This window comes from Pristiophorus japonicus, chromosome 11 (assembly GCF_044704955.1).
Source record: "Pristiophorus japonicus isolate sPriJap1 chromosome 11, sPriJap1.hap1, whole genome shotgun sequence".
NCBI classification, from domain to species: Eukaryota; Metazoa; Chordata; class Chondrichthyes; family Pristiophoridae; genus Pristiophorus; species Pristiophorus japonicus.
Genome location: NC_091987.1, coordinates 85689231 through 85702311, shown reverse-complemented (window position 1 = coordinate 85702311; position 13081 = coordinate 85689231). Strand labels below are relative to the sequence as shown.

Here is a 13081-nt window from a genome sequence, read left to right as displayed (position 1 = left end):
ACCAATACCCTGTTCAACTGTAGCAAGATTTCCCTGCTTTTATACTCCGTCCCCTTTGTAATAAAGGCCAAGATTACATTGGCCTTCCTGATCACTTGCTGTACCTGCATACTAATCTTTTGTGTTTCATGCACAAGTACCCCCAGGTCCCGCTGTACTGCAGCACTTTGCAAACTTTCCCTATTTAAATAATTACTTGCTCTTTGATTTTTTTCTGCTAAAGTGCATGACCTCACACTTTCCAACATTATACACCATCTGCCAAATTTTTGCCCACTCACTTAGCCTGTCTATGTCCTTTTTCAGATTTTTTGTGTTCTCCTCACACATTGCTTTTCCTCCCATCTTTCTATCGTTGGCAGACTTGGCTATATTACACTCGGTCCCTTCCTCCAAGTCGTTAATATAGATTGTAAATAGTTGGGGTCCCAGCACTAATTCCTGCAGCACCCCACTGGTTACTAATTGCCACCCGAGAATGAACCATTTATCCCTACTCTCTGTTTTCTGTTCGTCAGCCATTCCTCTATCCATGCTAATATATTACCCCCAACCCCGTGAACTTTTATTTTGTGCAGTAACCTTTTATGTGGCACCTTGTCAAATGCCTTCTGGAAATCCAAATACACTACATCCACTGGTTCCTCTTTATCCACCCTGTTCGTTACATCCTCAAAGAACTCCAGCAAATTTGTCAAACATGACTTCCCCTTCATACATCCATGCTGACTCTGCCTGACCAAATTTTGCTTTTCCAAATGTCCTGCTACTGCTTCTTTAATAATGGACTCCAACATCTTTCCAACCACAAATGTTTGGCTAACTGACCTATAGTTTCCTGCTTTTTGTCTGCCTTCTTTTTTAAATAGGGGCATCACATTTTCAGTTTTCCAATCTGCTGGCACCTCCCCAGAATCCAGGGAATTTTGGTAAATTACAACCAATGCATCCACTATCCCTGCCGCTACTTCCCTTTAGACCCTAGGATGCAAGCCATCAGGTCCAGGGGATTTGTCCGCCTTTAGTCCCATTATTTTACTAAGTACCACCTTCTTCGTGATTGTGATTGTGTTAAGTTCCTCCGCCCCCCCTATAGCCCCTTGACTATCCACTGTTGGAATATTATTAGTGTCCCCTACCGTAAAGACTGATATAAATATTTGTTCAGAGTTTCTACCATCTCCATGTTCCCCATTACTAATTCCCCAGTCTCGTCCTCTAAGAGACCAACATTTACTCTAGCCACTCTTTTCCTTTTTATATATGTATAGAAATTCTTGGTATCTGTTTTTATATTTCATGCTAGTTTACTTTCATAGTCTATCTTCCCTTTCTTAATCATTTTTTGTCATTCTTTGTTGGCTTTTTGACCAGGTCTGCCTGTACTTAGATGAATGCCTGATCTTAATCATAGTGACAAAGAACTTTATGATCTTGTTGCAGGAGGTAAGGGTGGAGGGAGCAGATATGCAGGTATGAGAAGTTCATGGAAGCAGTTGAGTGGAATTCAAGCCACTTAGTTGGTTTGCAGTTGGCTTCATCTCACTACAGTGCTTTTCGGTCTGCCTTCTGAAAGATAATAGAAATATATGAGGTTGTGTTGCATTAATCACGCACCCAGTAAATACAACGGTGAGGAGGGCAGGGATGGTGGGGTTGGTGCAGATTCATAGGCCTAAAAATTTGTTTGGCCCCCAAAACGGGCGCGGGATTCGCAATCTGCTAACAATCCGAGCTCGTTCAGAGGCCTGCAGGCAACATGCGAACTTTGTGATGCCTGCTTATTTCCCTGATTGTAGCGTTCAGCCTAGCGCTGAACACACTTTTGTCTGACTGAACGCACAGCTGGAATATTATTCCACAGGTGACAGAAACCTTCAAGTAATTTACTCAATAGGCCGTGTTTTGTATGTGAGACTAGGGTTTAGCAAATTAGTTGATGGTGGCATCTTCGCTGAGGGCAATCCTAATTTTGACTTAGCTGCTGCCTGTTTAGGTGCATCTGTCATTAGGGATCACTGGATATTTACTAGAAGTGGTAACTTTGGTTGACTCATTTATTATTTTTTTTGTCAGTGGGACCTGGCTAAAATTGACTAATTATTCAAAATGAAATATGGTGTCTTCCTAATTAGTTTGGCTCGGTATTGTTTGGCTCAGCATTGCATCAAACATTTCAAATTTAGTCACAAAAATGAGTGATGCTATTCGACCCATCTAGCTCACCCTTCCATAGTGATCCCCTATCACAGCATCCAACAACCTTTTCAATGGTTCCACAGATTTTGTCCCCAAGACCCTAGTCAGAAGACCTTTTAATCATTCATTGTAGAAAAAGTGATTCCTGTCCTTGGTCCCGATGTTGCCTTTTGCCTGATTGTATCTATGGGGCCGAACTTGGTCAAGGCCTCCGCCCGCCCAAGTGCCGCCCAAAGTGCTGCCGATGTGCCGCCGAGGTACCGGACAGTACTTTCGGCAGGGTTTTCATTGCCTCAAAGGTCGGCGGGCGGCAAATCAACGACGTTCGCCGCCAGTCTGGGCAGCAGCGGGCGGATGGACTCATTCTCAGCAGCAGAGGCGCTTGTCACCCAAGTAACGCCGCGGACGATGGAGTTGGGCCCACGGAGGGTCGAAGAGGTAAAAATAAAAATCACCACCAACCAAAAAAAACATCTGAGGACCTTCAGGGGCCCCATCCAGGTAAGTACCTGTAAAAAAATAATTTAAAAACATTCCAGTTACCTTTTTTACAGGATCTTGACCATTCAGGACAGAGCAGTCTCCACGCAGTGGTCCATCGCTGACCTGCCGTCGACTCCAGCTGACTCCCACCCGCACCAATCTGACATCTCAGCGGGTGGGAGTCTACTTACGTGCCGGCTGTCCTCTGACGTCAGTGGGCGCTTCCCGGCGGCTCTCCCTTCCCGCCCGCTGCAGGCCACGTCGAAAGTGGCACCGGGCACTTCGAGCAGAGGAATATCGGCAGTGGGCAGCAGTGGGCGGTATGTTCATCAATTGTGGCCCCAAAGTGTCCATGAACTTCATTTGTTATTTAACTTGCAATAGTGCACAAAATTAACCGTTCCTATTCCATTTAAAAAGAAAGACTTGCAGTAATATAGCGCCTTCCATGACCTCCAGATGTCCCAAAGTGCTTTGACAACCAATTTTAGAAATTTAGTCACTGTTGTGAGGGATAAATATTGGCCAGGACATCAGGGAGAACTCCCCTGCTCTTCTTCGAAATAGTGCTATGGGATCATTTATGACCATCTGAGAGGGCAGATGGGGCACAGTTTAACTTCACATCTGAAAGGTGGCAACTCCGGCAGTGCAGCACTCCCTCAGTACTGCACGGGATTTTCAGTTTAGGATTTGTGCTCAACTCTTTTACCAACTTGTATACCTCCTCTAATGTCCCCTTTTCACAATTTCATTCAATGCTCAAGAGTCCATGTTTCATTAATCGTTCCCGATTACATAGTCCTCTAATACCAGGCATTGGCCTTGTGGTCTTTCTGAGTACACCTTCCAGGAATTGATAGTTTTCCTTCTGCCTTTTTGACCAGAACTGAATGCAGAAATGAGAGAATATTGTTCACAATATTGTCATTTAACTAGAACATAAGAAAATTTTAATTAGGTGCAGGAGTGGTCCATACGGTGTCTCAAGCCTGCTCCACCATTTAATAAGATCATGGCTGACATTCAACCTCAACTCTACCTTCCCACCCGATCAAAAAATCCCTTGATTCTCCTAGAGTGCAAAAATCTATCTGTCTCAGCCTTGAATATATTCAACAATTCAGCATCCACAGCCCGTTGAATTAGAGAATTCCAAAGATTCACAACCTTCTGAGTAAAGAAATTCCTCCTCATCTCACTCTTAAATGGCCGACTCCTAATCCTGAGACTATGCCACCTAGTTCTAGACTCTTCAGCCAGGGGAAACAACTTCCTTAACTAAGGAGACCAAAACTGTGCACAGTACTCCAGATGTGGTCCCATGAAAGCCCTGTACATTTAACAGAGAAACATAGAAACATAGAAAATAGGTGCAGGAGTAGGCCATTCATCCCTTCGAGGTTGCACTGCCATTCAATGAGTTCATGGCTGAACATGCGACTTCAGTACCCCATTCCTGCTTTCTCGCCATACCCCTTGATCCCCCTAGTAGTAAGGACTACATCTAACTCCTTTTTGAATATATTTATTGAATTCACCTCAACAACTTTCTGTGGTAGAGAATTCCACAGGTTCACCACTCTCTGGGTGAAGAAGTTTCTCCGCATCTCGGTCCTAAATGGCTTACTCCTTATCCTTAGACTGTGACCCCTGGTTCTGGACTTCCCCAACATTGTGAACATTCTTTCTGCATCTAACCTGTCGAAACCCGTCAGAATTTTAAAGGTTTCTATGAGATCCCCTTTCATTCTTCTGAACTCCAGGGAATACAAGCCCAGTTGATCCAGTCTTTCTTGATATGTCAGTCCCGCCATCCCGGGAATCAGTCTGGTGAACCTTCGCTGCACTCCCTCAATAGCAAGAATGTCCTTCCTCAAGTTAGGAGACCAAAACTGTACACAATACTCCAGGTGTGGCCTCACCAAGGCCCTGTACAACTGTAGTAACACTTCGCTGCCCCTGTACTCAAATCCCATCGCTATGAAGGCCAACATGCCATTTGCTTTCTTAACCGTTGCTGTACCTGCATGCCAATCATCAATGACTGATGTAACATGACACCCAGGTCTCGTTGCACCTCCCCTTTTCCTAATCTGTCACCATTCAGATAATAGTCTGTCTCTCTGTTTTTAACCACCAAAGTGGATAACCTCACATTTATCCACATTATACTTCATCTGCCATGCATTTGCCCACTCACCTAACCTATCCAAGTCACTCTGCAGCCTCATAGCATCCTCCTCGCAGCTCACACTGCCATCCAACTTAGTGTCATCCGCAAATTTGGAGATACTACATTTAATCCCCTCGTCTAAATCATTAATGTACAATGTAAACAGCTGGGGCCCCAGCACAGAACCTTGTGGTACCCCACTAGTCACTGCCTGCCATTCTGAAAAGTACCAATTTACTCCTACTCTTTGCTTCCTGTCTGCCAACCAATTCTAAATCCACGTCAGCACACTACCCCCAATCCCATGTGCTTTACCTTTGCACATTAATCTCTTGTGTGGGACCTTGTCGAAAGCCCTCTGAAAGTCCAAATACACCACATCAACTGGTTCCCCCTTGTCCACTCTGCTAGAAACATCCTCAAAAAATTCCAGAAGATTTGTCAAGTATGATTTCCCTTTCACAAATCCACACTGACTTGGACCTATCATGTCACCTCTTGCCAAATGCGCTGCTATGACATCCTTAATAATTGATTCCATCATTTTACCCACTACCGATGTCAGGCTGACCGGTCTATAATGCCCTGTTATCTCTCTTCCTCCTTTTTTAAAAAGTGGGGTGACATTGGCTACCCTCCACTCCATAGGAACTGACCTAGAGTCTATGGAATGTTGGAAAATGACTGTCAATGCATCCGCTTTTTCCAAGGTCACCTCCTTAAGTATTTCCTTAAGTGCAGACCATCAGGCCCTGGGGATTTATCGGCCTTCAATCCCATCAATTTCCCCAACACAATTTCCTGACTAATAAGGATTTCCCTCAGTTCCTCCTTCTTACTAGACCCTCGGACCCCTTTTATATCTGGAAGGTTGTTTGTGTCCTCCTTAGTGAATACCGAACCAAAGTACTTGTTCAATTGGTTTGCCATTTCTTTGTTCCCCGTTATGACTTCCCCTGATTCTGACTGCAGGGGACCTATGTTTGTCTTTACTAACCTTTTTGTCATTACATATCTATAGAAGCTTTTGCAGTCCGTTTTAATGTTCCCTGCAAGCTTCCTCTCGTACTCTATTTTCCCTGCCCTAATCAAACCCTTTGTCCTCCTTTGCTGAGTTCTAAAATTTCTCCCAGTCCCCGGGTTTGTTGCTATTTCTGGCCAATTTGTATGCCACTTCCATTGCTTTAATACTGTCCCTGATTTCCCTTGATAGCCACGGTTGAGCCACCTTCCCATTTTTATTTTTACGCCAGACAGGAATGTACAATCGTTGTAGTTCATCCATGCGGTCTCTAAATGTCATCCACTGTCAACCCCTTAAGTATCATTCGCCAATCGATCATAGCAAAGTCAGGCCTCACACCTTCAAAGTTACCCTTCTTTAATTTCTGGACCATGGTCTCTGAATTAACTGTTTCATTCTCCATCCTAATGTAGAATTCCACCATATTATGGTCACTCTTCCCCAAGGGGCCTCACGCAACGAGATTGCTAATTAATCCTCTCTCATTACACAACACCAAGTCTAAGATGGCCTCCCCCCTAGTTGGTTCCTCGACATATTGGTCGAGAAAACCATCCCTTATGCACTTCAGGAAATCCTCCTTCACCGTATTGCTTCCAGTTTGGTTAGCCCAATCTGTATGCATAATAAAGTCACCCATGATAACTGCTGCACCTTTATTGCATGCACCCCTAATTTCCTGTTTGATGCCCTCCCCAACATCAGCACTACTGTTTGGCGGTCTGTACACAACTCCCACTAACGTTTTTTGCCCTTTGGTGTTCTGCAACTCTACCCATATAGATTCCACATCATCCAAGTTAATGTCCTTCCTAACTATTGCATTAATCTCCTCTTTAAACAGCAATGCTACCCCACTTCCTTTTCCTTTTATCCTATCCTTCCTGAAGGTTGAATACCCTTGGATGTTGAGTTCCCAACCCTGATCATCCTGGAGCCACGTCTCTGTAATCCCAATCACATCATATCTGTTAACATCTATTTGCACAGTTAATTCATCCACTTTATTACGGATACTCCTTGCATTAAGACACAAAACCTTCAGGCTTGTTTTTTAACACCCTTTGTCCTTTTAGAATTATAATGTAGTGTGGCCCTTTTTGTTTCTTGCCTTTGTTTACTCAGCCTTCCATTATTGCTTTTTACCTTTCTACCATCTGTTTCTGACTCCATATTACTTTGCCCTCTCTCGTTGCATAGGTTCCCATCCCCCTGCCATATTAGTTTAAACACTCCCGAACTGCATTAGCAAATGTTACCCCCAGGACATCAGTTCCAGTCCTGCCCAAGTGCTGACCGTCCCTTTTGTACAGGTCCCACTTCCCCTAGAACTGGTTCCAATGTCCCAGGAATTTGAATCCCTTCCTCTTGCACCACTGCTCAAGCCACGTATTTATTCTAACTATCCTGCTCCCTCTACTCTGATTAGCACATGGCACTGGTAGCAATCCAGAGATTACTACTTTTGAGGTCCTACTTTTTAATTTAACTCCTAGCTCCCTAAATTCAGCTTGTCGGACCTCTTCACGCTTCTTACCTACATCGTTGGTACCTACATGTACCACGACAACTGGCTGTTCACCCTCGCTCTCCATAATGCTCTACAGCCACTCCGAGACATCCTTGATCCTTGCACCAGGGAGGCAACATACCATCCTGGAGTCTCGGTTGCAGCCGCAGAAACTCCTATCTATTCCCCTTACAATAGAGTCCCCTTTCATTATAGCTCTCCCACTCTTTTTCCCGCCCTTCTGTGCAGCAGAGCCACCCATGGTGCCATGAACCTGGCTGCTGGTACCTTCCCCTGGTAAGTCATCTCCCCCAACAGTATCCAAAATGGTATATCTGTTTTGGAGGGCGATGATCGCAGGGGACTCCTGCACTACCTTCCTGCTCTTGCCTTGTCTCTTGGTCACCCATTCACTATCTGTCCTAACCCTTACCTGCGGTGTGACCAACTCACTAAATGTGCTATCCACACAATCTCAGCATCACGCATGCTCCAGAGTGAGTCCATCCGCAGCTCCAGTGCCGTCATGCGGTCTGTCAGGAGCTGCAGCTGGACACACTTCCCGCACACATCGTATTCAGGGACACTGGAAGTGTGCCTGACTTCCTACATAGCACAGGAGGAGCATGACACGGGTCCGAGCTCTCTTGCCATGACTTAACCCTTAAATTAATTTACTTACTAAAATTTACTTAAACACCAAACAGCTACTTAGTAGTTCACTGCCAATTAAACCAATCTAAAAGTCAGTCTAAAAGAGAGTTATACTTACCAGTCGAAGAGCCAACCACTTACCAGTTTGGCTGTGACATCACCTCTTGATTTCGCACCCCTCTATCTTTGTCTGCAGCTGGTTGGACTGGTCTCTGGGCCTCCATCTCCTACTCTTGCACTCCTTATCAGCTGCTCTAGTGTCAACACTGGTAGGAAAAACAAGACAAAACAGCACCTGCCACCCCCACTTGCCCGAACTCACCCATTTACCAAACTCACGAATGCCACTCTTTGCTGCTGCAATTGTAAAAGAAAGAAAGACTTGCATTTATACAGCGCCTTTCACGACCGCCGGACGTCTCAAAGCACTATACAGCAATGAAGTACTTTTGGAGTGTAATCACTGTTGTAATGTGGCAAGCACAGCAAGCTCCCACAAACAGCAATATGATAATGACCAGATAATCAGTTTTTGTTATGTTGATTGAGGGATAAATATTGGCCAGGAAACGAGAGATAACTCCCCTGTTCTTCTTCGAAATAGTACCATGGGATCTTTTACGTCCACATGAAAGAGCAGACAGGGCCTCAGTTTAATGTGTCATTCAAAAGACGGTACCTCCAATAGTGCAGCACTCCCTCAGTCCAGCACTGGAGTGTCAGCCTAGATTTATGTGCTCAAGTTTCTGGAGAGGGACTTAAACACACAAGCTTCTGACTTAGAGGCGAGTGTGCTGCCCACTGAGCCATAGCTGACACTTCCGGATTCTGTGGCAAGACTTCCGTACTCTTGTACTCCAACCACCTTGCAATAAAAGCCAAAATTAATTTGCCATCTTAATTGCTTGCTCACTTGAGGATTAAAAATTCATGTACATATCGTCACTCCATAATGCCATGAAATGGCGATAAAATGGCAGCCGCTACTTTTTCACTCGCTGGTGGTGGGTCCCGCAGCAGCCGCTGTATTCCACTCCCCCTTTGCACTGCCAGTAACTGTCAGCACTCTGTGTAAAAATGTTCTTTTAAATGGCGGCGTAGTGACGTCAATCGATGCAATGCTGACTTAACGTCACCAACGTGAACTTTGACCACAACACTGAATTCAGCCCTGGGTCCTAGGCACATCAGGTTAACCTCGTGTGTAAGCAGGCTGACAGTGGCGATGGCTGAAGCTCTTAAAAGAGATACGTACTTCATTCAGATAAGTTTGAATTTAAAAGTGTTGACTGTTTTTTCAATTTTATTGAACTGCTGGCTTGCTGCAATAGATGTGAAAAGTTTTTTAAATGTGTAGACAGTGCTGCTGGACACTTGCAAGGGCTCGCATGGTAAAGGAAGGCCTTGAGAAGACAGAAAATGCTGCAAATACTCAGGATTTCACACAATATCCGTGGAGAGTAACACAGAATTCACGTCTCAGGTTAACATGCTGCCTGACCCATTGAGTATTTTCAGCATTTTATGCTATCATTTCACATTGACAGCATCGAGTTGCAGAGCCAAGAGGAAGACGCAGAAGAGGACTAAGCCGAATAGGAGGAATCAGACCGAAGGATGCATCCCAGATAGCCCCTTTGTAGCCGGGATAACTGGGATGGAATCATCTGCCTGATGTCCCATTGGCTGGGAAAACTGCTTCTTCCTGTTAACCCATTGGCTGGACAGGATGCCTCCTTTGAACCACTGGCTGGGCAGGCTGCATTTCTTGGGTGTGTGAAATGTTGAAGACACAAGGGTGGAGTTGTGCTGATGGGAGGGCGGGAAAGCAAGCGGTGAATGCCAGAAGGAGGATAACGTAAGAGGATACCCGCATCATATACTTTCAGTGCCGTCACTGGCCAAGGGTGCAACCATGCCACTGCCAACAATATCCTGCATTGTCTCCTCCAAGGGGGTGAGGTGAGGCTAGGAATGGGAGATGTGCAACATCATTGGTGCAGATTGTTGGTAGGTGAGTGACTGGGGGTTGTTCATTGAGCAGTGTGTGATTCTAATGGTGTCATTGGTAGGAGAAACATTCATTGACCTGGACTAGTAGTGTGGCATCATGAAGATTCTTTGGGCACTGGAGCCAGCTGGTGTGTTGACACTGCTAGCAGTGATGGCCTTAGTGATGTACTTTCACATCATCCTTTCTGGAGGGCCTTCTGACCTCTGTGGGTAGAGGGCTGGGCTTGCAGTGTTGACCCCATGCACAAAGCTGGAGTACTGAGTGTGAGACCCTTGGTTCCACTTCCCTAGCTTGCTGAGCCATTTGTGTTAGTGCTGAGGCCGTTTTCCCATTTGTTGAGGATAGGAAGGTAATTCAGCATTACCAGCGAGTTATTCACATTTGGAATTTCTTTTAAATATTGAATATTTCTTAAAAGGCAAAAAGGGCTGAAAAATGTATTGATTCACTGCAGTTTATCTTGTATTGCTTCGGTGTGCATGGCCCCTTTAAAATTCAGACCTCTTCACTGCCCACAATTCCTTGCGAGCTTCGCGCACAGAAACTTCATCCCGGATCCCTCCAGCAACGATACCAGGATGGCATTGCATGGAAGGTCATGTATTCACGCCGGTAGTGTCTCTCCACCATATTTCAGTGCCTCAGCTGGGATTCCATCCGCTCCCGTAGCCTTGTTGCTCTTGAGCTGTCTAATGGCTTTTTCTACCTCGTGTAGTGTTGGGGTTTTACTGAGGTGGTGGCGGGTAGCATACTGTGGGATGAACTCGAGAACACTCGATTCAAAGGCAGAGTCTCGATTGAGGAGATCTTCGAAGTGCTCCTTCCAGTGGGCCCTGACTGCCTCGGTGTCCTTGATGAGTGTTTTCTCGTTCTTGGCCAGCAGTGGGGTGGGGCCTTGGGTGTTTGGACCGTAGGTGGCCTTGAGTGCGATGAAGAATCCTCGCACATCATGGTTGCCAGCCAGCTGCTGTATCTCCTATGCTTTCTCCATCTACCACCTGTTCTTTAGGTCCTGGGTTTTTTGTTGGACCTCAGCCTTGAGCCGTCTGTAATGCTGATTTGCTGCTCCCGAGTTATGTTGTTGTTTAAGGCTCAGAAATGCCATGCCCTTGTGATCATTCTCATCAAACCAGTCCTGATGTTTCCTGGTTGAGTGACCGAGCGTCTCTTTGCAGGTACTGGTTATGGAGACCTGGAGGGCAGACCAAGCACTGTGGGCATTCTGCGTTTCTGGGTCATCAAGGCACAGCAGGTTAGCTATGAGGCGATGACTGAATCGGGCTCTCTTAGATGGGTCTTTAAGTGCCCGCCATTGACTTTTTTGCAGCACTGCTTCTGCTGCCCCCTCCGCTTTGGGGCTATCTGGAGGGAGAAGAGCATGCTGGGAGATCTCAGTGATGCTGTGATCATGACCATCTTTAAAAAAGGGGACAAGTTCGACTGCAACAACTACAGAGGAATCTCCCTGCTATCAGCCACTGGGAAAGTCGTCGCTAGAGTCCTCCTCAACCGTCTTCTCCCTGTGGCTGAGGAGCTCCTCCCAGAGTTACAGTGCGATTTCGTCCCCTATGGAGCACAACAGACATGATTTTTGCAGCGCAACAGTTGCAGGAAAAATGCAGGGAACAGTGCAGCCCTTATACATGTCCTTCTTTGACCTTACAAAGGACTTTGACACTGTCAACTGCGAGGGTCTATGGAGCGTCCTCCTGCATTTCGGATGCCCCCAAAAGTTCGTCACTATCCTCCGCCTGCTCCATGCCGACATGCAGGCCGTGATCCTTACCAACGGATCCATTACAGACCAAATCCACGTCCGGACTGGGGTCCAACAGGATTGCATCATTGCCCCAACCCTCTTCTCAATCTTCCTCACTGCCATGCTCCACCTCACAGTCAACATGCACCCCGCTGGAATGGAACTAAACTACAGAACCAGTGGGAACCTGTTTCACCTTCGCTATCTCCAGGCCAGGTCAAAGACCACCCCAATTTCTGTCGTCGAGCTACAGTATGCGAAAGACGTATGTGTCTGCGCACATACAGAGGCTGAACTCCAGGACATAGTTGACGTATTTACTGAAGTGTACGAAAGCATGGGCCTTATGCTAAACATCCGTAAGACAAAGGTCCTCCACCAGCCTGTCCTCGCCGCACAGCACAGCCCCCCAGTCATCAAGATCAATGGTGCGGCCCTCGACAATGTGGACCATTTCCCATACCTCGGGAGCCTCTTATCAGCAAGAGCAGTCATTGATGACGAGATCCAACATCGCCTCCTGTGCGCCAGTGCAGCCTTCGGCCGCCTGAGGAAAAGAGTGTTTGAAGACCAGCTCCTCAAAACTGTCACCAAGCTCATGGTCTACAGGGCTGTCGTAATACCCACCCTTCTCTATGGCTCAGAGACATGGGCCATGTACAGTAGACACCTCCAGTCGCTGGAGAAATACCACCAACGATGTCTACGCAAGATCCTACAAATCCCCTGAGAGGACAGACGCACCAATATTAGCGTCCTCGACCACGCCAACATCCCCAGCATTGAAGCACTGACCACACTTGATCAGCTCCGCTGGGCAGGCCTCATTGCCTCATTGTCCGCATGCCAGACACGAGACTCCCAAAGCAACCGCTATACTTGGAACTCTTTCACAGCATAGGAGCCAAAGGTGGGCAGAGCAAACGTTAAAAGGACACCATCAAAGCCTCCCTGATAAAGTGCAACATCCCCACTGACACCTGGGAGTCTCCGACCAAAGACCGTCTTAAGTGGAGGAAGTGCATCCGGGAGGGCGTTGAGCACCTCGACTCTCATCGCCGAGGGCATGCAGAAATCAAGCGCAAGAAAAGGAAAGAGTGAGCGACAAACCTGTCCCACCCACCCTTTCCCTCAAAGGCTATCTGTCCCAACTGTGACAGGGAGTTTGGTTCTCGTATTGGACTGTTCAGCCACCTAAGGACTCATTTTAACAGTGGAAGCAAGTCTTCCTCGATTCTGAGGGACTGCCTATGATGACGATG

At 46.4% G+C, this 13081-nt stretch overlaps 1 protein-coding gene across 1 annotated transcript in view; it reads left to right on the top strand.

Moving 5' to 3' along the window:
- Positions 1–13081, top strand: part of LOC139275551 (NXPE family member 3-like) — a 43345-nt gene that overhangs the window by 13720 nt on the left and 16544 nt on the right. The gene's annotated exons all lie outside the window — the stretch shown is intronic.